This window comes from Fundulus heteroclitus, unplaced genomic scaffold (assembly GCF_011125445.2).
Source record: "Fundulus heteroclitus isolate FHET01 unplaced genomic scaffold, MU-UCD_Fhet_4.1 scaffold_42, whole genome shotgun sequence".
Classification (NCBI taxonomy): Eukaryota; Metazoa; Chordata; class Actinopteri; order Cyprinodontiformes; family Fundulidae; genus Fundulus; species Fundulus heteroclitus.
Window position 1 is genome coordinate 2,992,126 of NW_023396835.1, and position 13,514 is coordinate 3,005,639.

The following is a 13,514-nucleotide window of genomic DNA, read 5'->3' on the forward strand; positions in this document are numbered from 1 at the left end:
CATTTTCTGCAATGCTGTTTGTTTTCCAAACATTGTGCTGTGCATTATACCCAAACCTCTCCACTGTCTGTCTAAAGGACATTGTTCCATAGATCCTGATCATCCCTCTGATGCAAACCTTGAGGTAGGGCTGATCGATATGGCTTAAAAATAAAATGGCCGATTTTATCACACCAAATCCGATGTAATTGATTTTTTCCCTTTCCTTTTCAATTCAATTTTATTTTATTTGTGTTGTGTCAATTCACAACAGACGTCATCTCAAGGTACTATACAAAGCGAAATTCAGTCAGATCCTCCAGGTTGGTCAGAAAGTTTCCTCTCTAAGGAAACCCAGCAGGTTGCATCAAGTCTCTCCAAGCAGCATTCACTCCTCCTGAAAGAGCGTAGAGCCACAGTGGACAGTCGTCTGCATTGTTGATGGCTTTGCAGCAATCCCTCATACTGAGCATGCATGAGGGGACAGTGGAGAGGAAAACTCCCCTTTAACAGGGAGGAGAACCTCCAGCAGAACCAATGAAGTTCTGCTGACTTCATTAGTCAGCAGAACCAGGCTCAGTGTGAACGCTCATCTGCCTCGACCCACTGAGGGTTAGAGAAGACAGAGCAGAGACACAGAAAGCACAGAAGCTCACATTGACCCAGGAGTACTTTCAATGTTATAGTGGATGATCTGCCTCCCTGGATGATGTCACAGCTAACAGAATGCCAGACCAGGTGTACCTTCTATGAAGAGAAAAAGACAGAGAACAAAAAGTTAAAAGTTGAAAATACCAACAAGCAATGTAAATTGGAGAGCAGTAGGAGAACTCAGCTGAGTGAGAGAAATAGACCCTGATGTCCTCCAGCAGCCTAGGCCTATCACAGCACAACTATAGAGATAGCTCAGGGTATGAGCCACTCTAACTATAAGCTTTGTCAAAAAGGAAAGTTTTAAGCCTAGTCTTAAAAGTAGACAGGGTGTCTGCCTCACGGACCAAAACTGGGAGTTGGTTCCACAGGAGAGGAGCTTGATAGCTAAAGGATCTGCCTCCCATTCTACTTTTTGAATTTTCATTTAAAAAAAAAGAAATTAAAGAAATTATTTTAAAAACTTGCTTTTATTTCAATCATTCTATCTGAGAGTTGACCCGAATTCAAAGTGCAACTGAATACAAGCCAAGAATGACAATATAACAAAATGTTTGCTGCTAGTGGTTTTACACATTGAGCTAAGAGCATGCTTCACTTCAAACTAACTCTTATCGTAAAAAAGTTTGCTTTTTACATTGTTTTGACAATATATTTATCCTAAACATATATTGAGCATTGCATGCTGAATATAAAAAAAATCTGATTTTCCAAAAATTAAATCCTAATAAATTGTAAATTTATCAATTTATCGCCCAGCCCTACCTTGAGGCATATTCACAGAAATTTACCAGCTGGATGGTAGCTTTCAAACAGCTGTAGGAATTTTCACAATAAACCGTAAGCCCACACTTGTATCTATAGAATATTTTTATAGTATATAATGGTGAATGGTGGCCTAGTGGTTGAAACAAGCCATATACATCCTGTAAAGGCTGCTAGTTTGAATCCCACAGATGGTTGCACAGTGGCAGTCCACTGCTCCCTAGGGATGGGTTCAAAGCTAAAGTAATATTTTATTGCAATGTACAAAAAAATGCAATGACAGATAAAGATGATTATCGTTATTATCACTAAACCCTGTAGTTGCACACTACATGTTTAGTGAAGATTGAAAGTTTGCTTTCTGTTTTTAATCTTTATTGAGGCTTCGTATATATATAGATATATTTTTGATCGGGGGTAAAGGTTTGCACCAAAGTCCTTTGGATATTTTGGATTTGTGCAGCTGGAAGCTCATTTTTAATCATGATTATCTTCAGCGACCAGACTTTTGATGAGAACCAGAATGAAACATTTTGACTCCTAAGCAGATTTTAGCTCTGCTCAGTTTGTAAAGCCCCTTCATTAAGGACACGAAGGTCTGCAAGAGACGACTTTCTCCGTCCTGGTGGGTGAGACGATGGTGGGAGCCGTCCGGCCGGGACAGATGAGAAGCCGGGTCAGGGGGTGAGGTTGTAAAACCGAGTCAGTTTGTTTATGTGATTTATGTGTTTGTCAGAAGTCCGACTGTCACCGTCTCCGCCCTGAAGGTAAATATCACCGCACTGACAGCCGGCTGGGCTTTAAGCACAGGTGCAGGCCTGCTGTTTGCGTGTGGGTGTCGGACCTCAGCAGGATTGAGTATCAAAGGTTATCCTGGTCTATTTTGGGACTTTAATATGGCTGTTGGAGCTTCACACAGATGTTTGCTCGCATTTTATCCCTCGTCCCCTCAGACTGTATGGTGAATTTGTCGAATCAGAATCTCTGTTTGACCACTTTCTTCTCCATGCGTCTCTGATCTATTTAAAAAAAAAGAAAAATCAGAGGCGGTAAATTTCCACCAGATTCACAGGCCTCTTGAAATCTGTTCCCTCTGGTTCATAAACCTCTATCTGTGTCCGGGTGTGGTATCTGGACCGGGAAAAAGGTCCATGCAAATGAAGGTAGACACACAGAAGAACTCTGTTTTAGCACGCCGAAAGGTCAGCTAGCCCCACCTGTAAGCTGAAACAAAAACTGAGCGGAGCTTATTTGCATCCGGAGATCTGATCTCAGCGGGTGAACAGCCAAAACGGCGGCGCTGCATTTTTCCACCGGGGGAAAGTCAACGTTGGCTACAGGCTAAATCCAGGAGCTAAGCAGAGCCCTGAGGCCTCATTTGATAAGGCTCTGGAGAAGCAGAAGCAGGTAACGTTCAGGCGGTGCTATCGTTTACCACTGATGCACCATATGTATCGATGTCTACGTCTGTATTGTCCGATCTTAGTCGTTTTTTAACATGTTGTCAGCGGTGTGGTTGTTGTTATTCACGGTTTGAAGGGGTAAAGAAAATATATATATATTTGTAAATACCAGCCATAACAGTGGTTTTATAATTGTATATATATATATATACTGTTAGGGGTGGACAATGATTGAATATCAATATCGTGATATAACTTTATTCAGTATTTCCAATATTTCGATATATATATGATTAGAGCATTTGTCACTGACCGATGTTCTGGGTTTTATGTAATTTTATCTGTTTTAAAGCAAATATTTCTAAAATGTTACATTGGAGGAGTGTTATAAACATGGCAAAATAATAATTTTATTTATTATTATTATTCCTTTATTTAACCAGGAAAAGTCTCATTGAGATTAACAATCTCTTTTTCAAGGGAGTCCTGGCCAAGATAGCGGCAAAAGATTACGTTACAATTTACATTACAGTTTACAATAACATCTATCTAAATTAGAATTTCATAAAACAGTTACAAACCATAGATCATAGATCAAACCATAGATGAAAATGGTTGTACATGCATCAGTTGTGCAGGCATTCTTTGCATTCTTTCTGAGGCTTTTATTTTGCTTCTTTCGATATCGTAATATCGTATCGACCGAAAATAAGAAATATATTGTGATATACGTTTTTGCCGTATCGTCCAGCCCTATATACTGTATGTCGACCCAAATTTTCATAGTGGTGCATCCCTATGATTTAGGGTCATCAGGCAGTTCCTGTATCATCCAACAGTCGGTGATGGTTTTGATCCATGTTGACTTATATGCAACTTATTTACAACCTTTTTGTCTTAGTTATTTATTTTTGTTTTGACCAGTATAGAACATAATTTGCAGAAGTGTTCATCCCATTTGCAGCGCTCCTTACAGGCTCTGTTTACTTTGAAAGTCTCTTGCAGACATGCGGTTCTTGTAAGCGGCCCCATTGAGTCAGTAGAGGAGCCGCTTTCTTGTGGTTGAAGCTTCGAGTCTTTCTAAGGTTTGTCTCCACCAACTTTGAACGTCTACAGACAAAAACCCAAAAGCTCATTCCTTGCAAAGCAGCTGGAGCTCCATCAAATTGGATGGAGACCATCTGGGAACATCAGTTTTCAGGTGTTGAGCTTGTGCCCGTACTTTGACTAGGCCATTCTAACCAATGAACCTGCTTTGATCTAAACTATCCCATTGTAGCTCCTGCTGTATTTTGAGGGTTGTTGTCCTGCTGGAGGGTGAACCTCTGCCCCAGTCTCTTCTTCTTCATGTTTAATGTGTCTCCTGCAAGCTGCAAATGAGACTTTTTATGATTTGTTTTCCCCCCATAAAGATTAGATTTTTGGAGTGTAAGACCAATAGTTGCTCTGTCAGTAGATTCTGCACTGCAAAAACAGACCTTAAAAGAAGTAAAATGTTCTTAAAATTTGGGTTTTTGTCCTTGATTTGAGCAGGTAAATAATATTATCTGCCAATGGAATGAGTATTTTGACCCCTAAAATAAGATAATTAGATATCCTGCACTTGAAATAAGACGATGGAGATGAGTTGTTCCTATTTTAAGTGCAAAAATCCTATTCCATTGGCACATTATCTTATTTACCTGCTCAAATGAAGGACAGATACACAAATTTTGAGAAGATTTTACTTATTTTTAGTTCAGTTTTTGCAGTGTGCTACCCGAGCGGTGGCTCTCTGCAGCTGCTCCAGAGTTACCAAAAATAATTACTAATCTATAATTTCTGATAAATGCTTGCCTGGTAGGTTTGTGGTTTTGCCATCGCATTAACAGAGGAGGGTAGATCTAAAAAGTCTCTAACCCTGGTTTAAACTTCTCCAGAACTTTATCTATGACCTGCTTTCTGTTTGTTGGAACAAACAATGAGGTCTTCACAGAGCGTCTTTATTGGGAGGCATCTGAGTCATGGGGGTTGAATTCAAATTGACACCACACATTCCTGTCTTTTTTTTTTTTTGGTAAAATCCTTCAAAAAGTATAGATAATTTGACATATCAAATGAATTCTCATAAAATCCATCAAAGTTTGTGGTTCCAGCTTAGCAGAATGTGAACATGGTGCCGGGGTGTAAACACTTTTGCCGCTCACTCTGGTAAAGACCTTGGAATCATCTGAGATGGTTTCCTCTGCTTCACACGTCAGAAGGCTGGCCTCTGTGAGCACAGTTCAGATTCTCTGTAAAGGTCTTTTTAGTGTTGTAATCTTCTACATTAGACACACGACACTCTGTGTGTCTGCGCTGGGACCACTGACCCCATGACCCAGATTTTCCACAGCGAGGAGCTGCCCTCGCATCACAAGACGAGGGGACTTTCCTCGTCTGACATGTAGGTCAGTTTGCCGAAGCTCCGCCTCATCAGGAAACTGCAGAAAGATGTGGGAAAGCTCTCCCGGACACGTTCTTCTATCTCTGCCTCCCTCTCTGTCCTTCGGAGCGTCTGTTTTCGTTTTTTGAATGCGGAACGTGAGCTCATCCTCCAGGACTTGTTTTGATTTGAGAGGACTTCATTAGGTCGGTTGATCTCCTCCAGCTTCAGAGCTTTTGGATCTGGGAAATGTTTGCGTTCTTCGTCGAGTTTCCGTAAGAAGATCTGCACATTTTTAAATGTCGTGCCAAGAAGCTCTCCAGGCTCTCTGAAGGTCTTTCAGAATGACTTTGCACCCATTTTTTATTTTTTTTTTACTCAAACATTACAGCATTGTCCTTTTTAAAATGAGAAAGAGTTAACACAGGAGAAGTGCCGGGACTAAAACAGGGAATAAAGCTTGTACTTTTGTTTAAAGTGACAACGCCGCATGAGCAACTCCTGCTATCAGGTAAATCTGTCTAATTTAGCCATGCTGACTAATTATGACCTCCAGCCGCTGGGAAGTTGTTGGTATAAAATCGGAATTAGGGCCTTTATAAATGCCTTAAATAAAATAAAGGTAAATATTCAATAATCGCTTAATAGTTTTCCAGGTATGAGGAGGAAGGTTCCTTGGAGGAGAAAGCCCTTAAAGATATCTCCGCTGGTAAGATCTCTCAAGGACAGGTTTAGATTCTTGTCTTAAATTTAATATTTTTTTCAAAATAAATGAGTTTTAGCTTGTAAAATCTGCACTGTTGCTGTAAATGTAGCTTTTTACCCAGTATTTCTACCCTTAAAAAGCCTGAAACTTGCATCCTGATTCAGTTTGCCGAATGTTGGGCTCGTTAGGAGCTGAGAACCTGGAGTGTGTACTTTATTTTTTAGATTTAATTAAAACGATGGGAACTAATTATGTTAATGAGGCAGGCTGCTGGTTCCAAAGAGCCGGCGGATCCAGAATGAAACCGGTGCTTGGCTAAGTTGTGTTTTAGGTGTTGCTACAACCCTGGTTCACCTCAGGACTTAATTAGCCTTTTTTGTTTCCCATTGACTCGGAGGTTAACTCTTAGGGTGGTCGGGTTCTGGCCTAAAAAAGAAGCCAAAGTCAGAAGAACAAGAAGGAAGGCTGGAGAACTACTGATCAGAACCAGTTTAACAGATTAAAGAAAAGTCGAGCCTGTCAGAAGGTAAACATGAAGAAAATCTGCCTGATTTGAAACTTCTGCTTTGCCCTTTATGTTGAACATTCCAGACAAAATAGCAGAAGTTTGAGGGAAAACCGCTCGTAAAAGACGAACTTCCTTTACTTTGAAGCCAAGATGTTGTGGTTGCTCATGTGAAATAGCGGTTAAAGTTGGTGATCCTGACATATTCGTCACTGTCTGCTGGTCGCGTCGCAGCTCAGCTGTCAGACAGATGTCCTCTCAGTTCTCTGCTTGGCCCAGACCCGTTCACGGGACGAATCTGCTCCTTTAAATCTCTTTTTCTTTTGGGGGTGAAACACAAGAGAAAACCTTTCAGTGTGATCCTGTTTTTTTGTTTCCATCAGTTGCCTAATGACGCCTCAGATTACGTGTCTCCTCGGTTTGGTGGGCAGTTGTTGTCGGCGCAAACAAACGAGACGGGAATCAAACGTCCCGAAGGAGCGTGCATCCTCTCCCTTACCTCCCCGTGAAGTCGGCCGACAAACAAACTAATTAGTTTATCTAGCTGAGGTCGCCGGGCGCCGTGCTGAGGCAGGCGGCCTGGACCGGACCAACAGAGGAGGGAGGAGCTTTTAGTTTAAACTAACACACTCAGACATACTCAGGCCTTCATATCACTTTGAACACAGGGGGTGGTGAGGCAGCTGTCAGCAGGTCTGCTGCAGAGCGTGCACAGGTGCGTGCTCAGGTGCGTGCTCAGGTGCGTGCACAGGTGCGTGCTCAGGTGCGTGCTCAGGTGCGTGCTCAGGTGCGTGCACGGGAGCCTGCAGGTGTGCGTTTGGGATAACAACAAAGACGGCACCAAAATGTCAGCAAACACCTTCAGCCTTTTGTCTGCAGAAGAGCTTGAGCTGCTCCTCTCGCTAAACAATAAGCTGTTTCTCTCTGAGTGTGCGTTTAATTAGCAAAGTGTGTGTTTGTGTGTGTGTGTGTGTGTGTGTGTGTGTGTGTGTGTGTGTGTGTGTGTGTGTGTGTGTGTGTGTGTGTGTGTGTGTGTGTGGATGGGGAATAATTACCCGGTGTTTTTTCACACACTGGACCTCAGGCGAAGAATGTTTTTTTAACTCCTGATCACTTTCAGCGTTTGTGCTCGGTGAGTAGCGGGAGGGTTTCATTGTAGCTGCAGTTTTCTGAAACTTTAAGATTAATTTCATGAAGACCTGATTTTATAATTGCCTGTTGTTGCTCTTATTCCTCCTGCCTTGCATGGAGTAACGGTCTCGGCCTTAAACCCGTCGTGTTCCTCCGTGCTTTTGCTGCTTTTCTTGCTGCCTGACCAAAGTTTCTCCGGTGTCAGCGGGTGCATCTCGTTCTGTGATGTCAGGCTGGGCCTTTTTTTTTTTTTTAGAGCTGCAGGATGATCCCTGCAGCTGTTTCTGAGTAAACAAAGGATGTAAGCGCCGTGTGCTGACGTAGGCATGTGGAACCCCTCGCTGAGTGGGAATCAACTCCTTTAAACGACATTGTTTGTTCTGGTTAAAACTATTCAGGACCAGTAAAAAGGCAATGCATTAAAGCAGCTGGAGGACCCAGAAAGTGTGTAAATGCACTTAATGTTTTATAAAGAGAGTTAATTATAGGTGGTATGTAGGTGGACATAGACCAGGATGGGGTTGTTAGTTTATGTTGTCTTTTATGTGGTAATATAGAGAGTGTAACAAGTTGACCCAGTGTAAGAACGCAGATTTGATCCTAGCCACTAATACGACACCTGATTATAATTCTGAAGACCGGCTCTGCTCTTTGTTCGTCCGCTCCTCGTCTGCAGCACGCTCTCCTGGGAGCCTGGAGGGGTTCAGGAGTTCGTCCGCCTCAGCTGGGCAGCAGCCTGCAGTGTCCTGACTCTTCCAACTCTTTGTTCTACTTTTTAGAAAGTTACCAGCCAAACTGTGGCTTTCACAAAACCTGAGCATCATAACGATGAGCTGGTATCCCCTTCCTAGGAGTATCTTGCTTATTATTACCATTAGAATGTTGTTTCTTTGATGATTCCTCTGTCGTCTGTAAAGGAAATCATTCCAGTGAAGTGGAGCAAAGCTGTCCTTGTTTTTGGGTTTATTCTTTGATTGGAAATCTTTCCAAACAGTCAAAGTTGTTTGTTGGAAGCTACGGGTTATCGGAGCAGCCTTCTTCCTGGCAGTGCACAGCAACATGTGGGGGAGGGGTCCTTCAGGACCTCATTTAAAGATATTTAGAGATGGTTTTACCTTGAAACGGGAGAAAGGCTGATCCTTAGACGGAGGTATGATCTTGTTAGATGACGTGTTTTCAGTCAAACCGCTTCATTCACATTTTTGGTGTCCTGCTATTTTCTATTTTAATCTAGAAAAAGAGCTTTGATTACATGAAACTAGTGATCTCAGTATCTGAAAGTTGTTAATTTTATCCATGCAACGTTTATACACTCACTCCAAATGAAAAGCTCTGAATGTTTTGTTGGGAAAATATTAAAACTGCTTCTCCTTCAGCTAGGAAACCTTAAAAATGTGAAGAGTTTGAGTAGAAATGTCCATCAGTCTGGTGGCTTTGATCTAATTTTGATCTAATTCATTTGCCGTCATGTTTCGGTCAGAACTAATTTAACTTTCTGTTCATTAAGGAACTGACTCGGCTAATAAAGCCACGCGTTGCCTACAGATTCATCTCCTCGCTGGCGTCATGAGGTCAAACTTAAACCGTGATGGCACTTTTTCTATCCTCACTTTCGTACCGTACACTGCAAAAACGGATCTAAAAATAAGTAAAATGTCCTTAAAGTTAGTGTATTTGTCCTAGATTTAAGCAGGTAAATAAGATTATCTGTCAAAGGAATAAGTATTTTGATCCCTAAAATAAGATAATTAGACATCCTGCACTTGAAATAAGATGATGGCGATGAGTTGTTCCTATTTTAAGTGCAAAAGTCTTATTCCACTGGCAAATCATCTTATTTATCTGCTCAAATCGAGGACAAATGCACTCATTTTAAGAACATTTTACTTATTTTTAGTTCCGTTTTTGCAGTGTAATGGGTCTACTGGACCACCGGTTGGTTGTTCTGAGTCCCCAGATGTGGACCGTAAATCCTTTTAACTCAGGTTTGCTGTCCATTAGTCACATTGTATGCATGATTTGCGTAAATATACGGTAAGAAATAACATTTACACATTTTGGTGTTGAATTTTACACGTTCTAAATGTGTCGCTTTAAGACTTTTTCACTTTTGGCTCCTGCATCTCCCCACACTGCAAAAACTAAACTGAAAATAAGTAAAATTTTCTTGAAATTAGCGTATTTGTCCTTGATTTGAGCTCATAAATAAGATGGTTTGCCAATGGAATGAGATATTTTGCACTTAAAATAGGAACAACTCATCTCTATCATCTTATTTCAGGTGCAGTATATCTAATTATCTTAGTTTAGGGGTCAAAACACTCACTCCATTGGCAGATAATCTTATTTAGCTGCTCAATTCAGAGAACAATGCACTAATTTCAAGAAAATGTAACTTATTTTTAGCCACGTTTTTGCAGTGCATGTGGTGCAGAGCTGTTCTTAGAAAAAGGGAAAAGCAACACTGCTAAATTTCAACACGGCTAAAAGAAAAAAAGCTAAAAAAAAAAATCTGTTCTCAGGAATCAAAACAGCAGAAATATTCCTTTTAACCGTTTTTTGTTTTTTTTACTCTGGAGACGTCTGTTGAGCTGACGGCGCTGAAACGTGAACCCCTCTGACATAGAGCCTGAATGCGTGGAGACAAACAGAGTCTCTGTGAGCGTGGCTTTCAGTCCTGACTCAGCTTGTTGTTCCTGTAAACACCTGCTGCCTCCAACCGCTGCGGCGCTGGATCCTGGCCGTGTGTTTGTGTTTTCCTTTCCCTCCTTCCTCAGGGAGCCCTTCGCTGTTTCCTCCCAGCTCCTGTGGGATTTAAATTGTGCTTCTACGTTTTTTTTTTCATAGCGACAAACTTCTCCTGACAGTTTCTCCTCCCATCCATATTTATTTATGACCACCCTCTTTGAAATTATGTATAAATAATAGTTTTTAGACTTAGACTTAGACAACTTTATTTGTCATTTGTATGCACAGAGTGCGTACAGAATGAAATTTAGTTGCATACAGCTTGTAAATTGCAGTAAAAATTAAGTTACAGTATAAGGTGCAGCAGTGATTTAAAAGTAAACAATTTAAATGTAGACAATGCAGGAGAAGTCACAGTGTACAGGTGAGCATCTTTAAAACCATTTGTATGTGCAGCAGTAAAACAAATGGAAAATAAATTAAAAACACTACTTCCTCGCTGTGTTAGTGCTTTTTACAATGCGACTGATATTTTATAGGAGAGGTCTTAAGCTTGTTTGGCACACCACCGTATAAACGTTGTTGTTTTTTGAGGAAAAAGAGAATAATTTCTCTTTCAGAAACTGTAACCCACTTAAAGTTGTTGCACTGTGAAACAAAATAAAAACTCCTATAATAATTCCTTCCTTGGTAAATGATGTAGGATTTATTGGGCATTGCACTGATTAATATAATTTCTCGCCACACCAGGATCCCGTCACAAATATCCAGCAGATATGAGCCCTAAAGTACATGAAATTGTTTAGATTCAGACTGTAAAAAAGCAGCAGAGGGCGATAAAGAGGCTGGTAATAGGACATTGGTTGGAGCAGCACCTGCTGTACATTTCTCAGGTAATTCGGCTGTCTGTGAACTTCTCCTACAGATCGACCACAGGTGAACGATTCAACCTTACTACGATTAGAACGATTATTTCGTAGGGAAAGATTTAGTCTGACAGCTGAGAGACGCACAGCATAAGGCTCGCACCAGCAATGTGGAGGTTTAAGATGCACCGAATGCTTGGAAGCTGACTGGAATCGGCTGCTTTTGATTTTTTTTTTCTACCTCGACGGCAAAATCTAGCACCTTAAAATCACATTTAGTGCTTAATTTGCACAAGTAAAACCACACCTTTGGTCCAGAAGAATAGCTAAAGTTAGCCGTTTGCTAAACAAGGTGTTACAAAGCTACTGTGGAAACATTAAATTTTTTTCCTTAAAGAAATGCTGAAATCTTTTGTTAATAAGAAGCTCATATAAAATATTCTTATATTTTGGGGTGTGGGCCTGAATAAAGAATTAATGTTCAGTCATTTTTGTCTGTTTTAGAAAATATGAAAAAGTTTTAGGGTAAATATTTTACCGTGGTTTTAGTTATAGTTGTTGATGACTATGCAGAGAGAAGGTCTTTGAAAATGCAGAATATGCCAGGGTGTCAGATGAGCCTGTCCTCTGTTGGCTGTTTGCTGTTGTCTGTTATTCCTCTGTTGCTGGTTTCTTTGGCGATATTGCTAAAGCTGTGTGTGTCACACAAAGACCACTGGGCTGAGAACACAGCCCTGCGGACCACCCATCTGGAATAAAGCTTCCTGAAATCACGAGTTTTAAACTATCCAGTCCTGTTTTACTCAGGCTTGTTTAGTGTTTTCTCTCCTTGCCTTGTTTTATTAAATCTGCGTCCAATTTCCTTACATTTCAGTAGTCATGATAATAAATGACCACACATCGATTCTGACCTATCAGAGAGGGAACTTTTGGTTTCGGAGCTTCTTTTTTAAAAACTTTTTTGTTGTTGTAGTCTAGGTCTAGTTTTCAAATGTGGAAAGATCCAAACAAATGTTCCTTCCTAGGAGCTGCACAGATGCAACACACTCCCAACCCTCTGGCTTCCTCTGCTGGTTCTCATTTTCTGCTGACATTTTTTTCTCCTTCTCTTCTTTTATTTCTTTCTCTTTTTTCCTTCATCCTGCTCACATCTAGCTTTGCAGTTTGCTTGCTGCTGCCTCTCTTGCTTGCTTCTCTCTCTCTATCTGAGTCCATTCAGGGGTCCCCACAGCAACTCTTTACAACTTGCACACAGACTTGGCAGAGTTTTTACGCCGGATGCCTTTCCATAAAATCTCAGCTGGCTGTTTCAACACAAACCAGCAACCCAACCTCACATTCTTTTGCAACGGGAAGGCTATTTAGCTGAGGAAATGTGTCCACTCAGGGTGGAACGCTGTAACTGAGCAGAAAAAACACAACATTAACAACTAGACTTCTTTAGTTTTGCTGGAACAAGCTTAATTGTTTCTATTTGTACACTAACAAACACACAGAAAGCATAAAATCGCAGTACTTAATTGTTTCAATTCCTAATAAGAAATGAACTTCTGATCTAAAGCTACAGCTAGAATAACTTATTTTGTTTCATTCTAATGAGAATAAGCTAAGTAAATCCTTGTAGCCTGGTTACCTAACAGCTAAGCGTTAGATGCTTCCTCCACTCATCTGGCCTCAGCCTGACTAACAGATGCAGAAAACTGGCTGCAGAAGTTCAATGCATTCTTTTCATAAGACTGCCGCACACTGCAAAAACGGATCTAAAAATAACTAAAATTTTCTTTAAATGAGTGTATTTGTCCTTGGTTTGAGCAGGTAAATAAGATGATTTGCCAATGGAATAAGATTTTTGCACTTAAAATAGGAACAATTTATCATCTTATTTCAAGTGCAGGATGTCTAAATATCTTATTTTAGGGGTCAAAATACTCATTCCATTGGCAGATAATATTATTTACCTGCTCAAATCAAGGATAAATACACTAACTTTAAGAACATTTTACTTATTTTTAGATCTGTTTTTGCAGTGCATTATTGAGCTTTTCTTATTTACACCCTAAACAAAGCAACACAAAAAAATGTGTTTATGCAATTAGTTCACAGGCATTGAAAACTGATTTAATTTCACCACCTGCTGTTTCATGAAAGAAAACAAATTCTAATTTCTATTTTGTTCCCTTTTTTGACATGATTTTCAAAAAGACTTTATTTAAATCTCTGGAGAAGGCAAAGTGAAAGATGCAATTTGTGTGCAAATCTTTGCAGCTTGTTGATTACCTAAAGGTTGAACTGAAGCCTGTTGCCAGTTCTTACCTGAACCGGTTTAACCCTTTAAAATCAGCCAGAGATTATGTGACACCTGAGGAAGACTGCTGCAGCATGAGAAGGTCAGACCTCCATCTGCTCCCCTCCCTCA

General features: G+C 40.5%; 1 protein-coding gene across 8 annotated transcripts in view; it reads left to right on the forward strand.

Annotated features, from left to right (window-relative positions):
- LOC105917585 (disco-interacting protein 2 homolog C) overlaps positions 1-13,514 on the forward strand; it is a 253,099-nt gene that overhangs the window by 106,698 nt on the left and 132,887 nt on the right. Inside the window, exon 1 of one of the 8 annotated variants that reach the window (XM_036131248.1) lies at positions 5,305-5,408. The exons of the other annotated variants lie outside the window; for them this stretch is intronic. The gene's annotated coding sequence lies outside the window, so the exon portion shown is untranslated. Of the gene's footprint in view, positions 1-5,304; positions 5,409-13,514 lie in introns of those variants that run through there. 8 annotated transcript variants of the gene reach the window in all.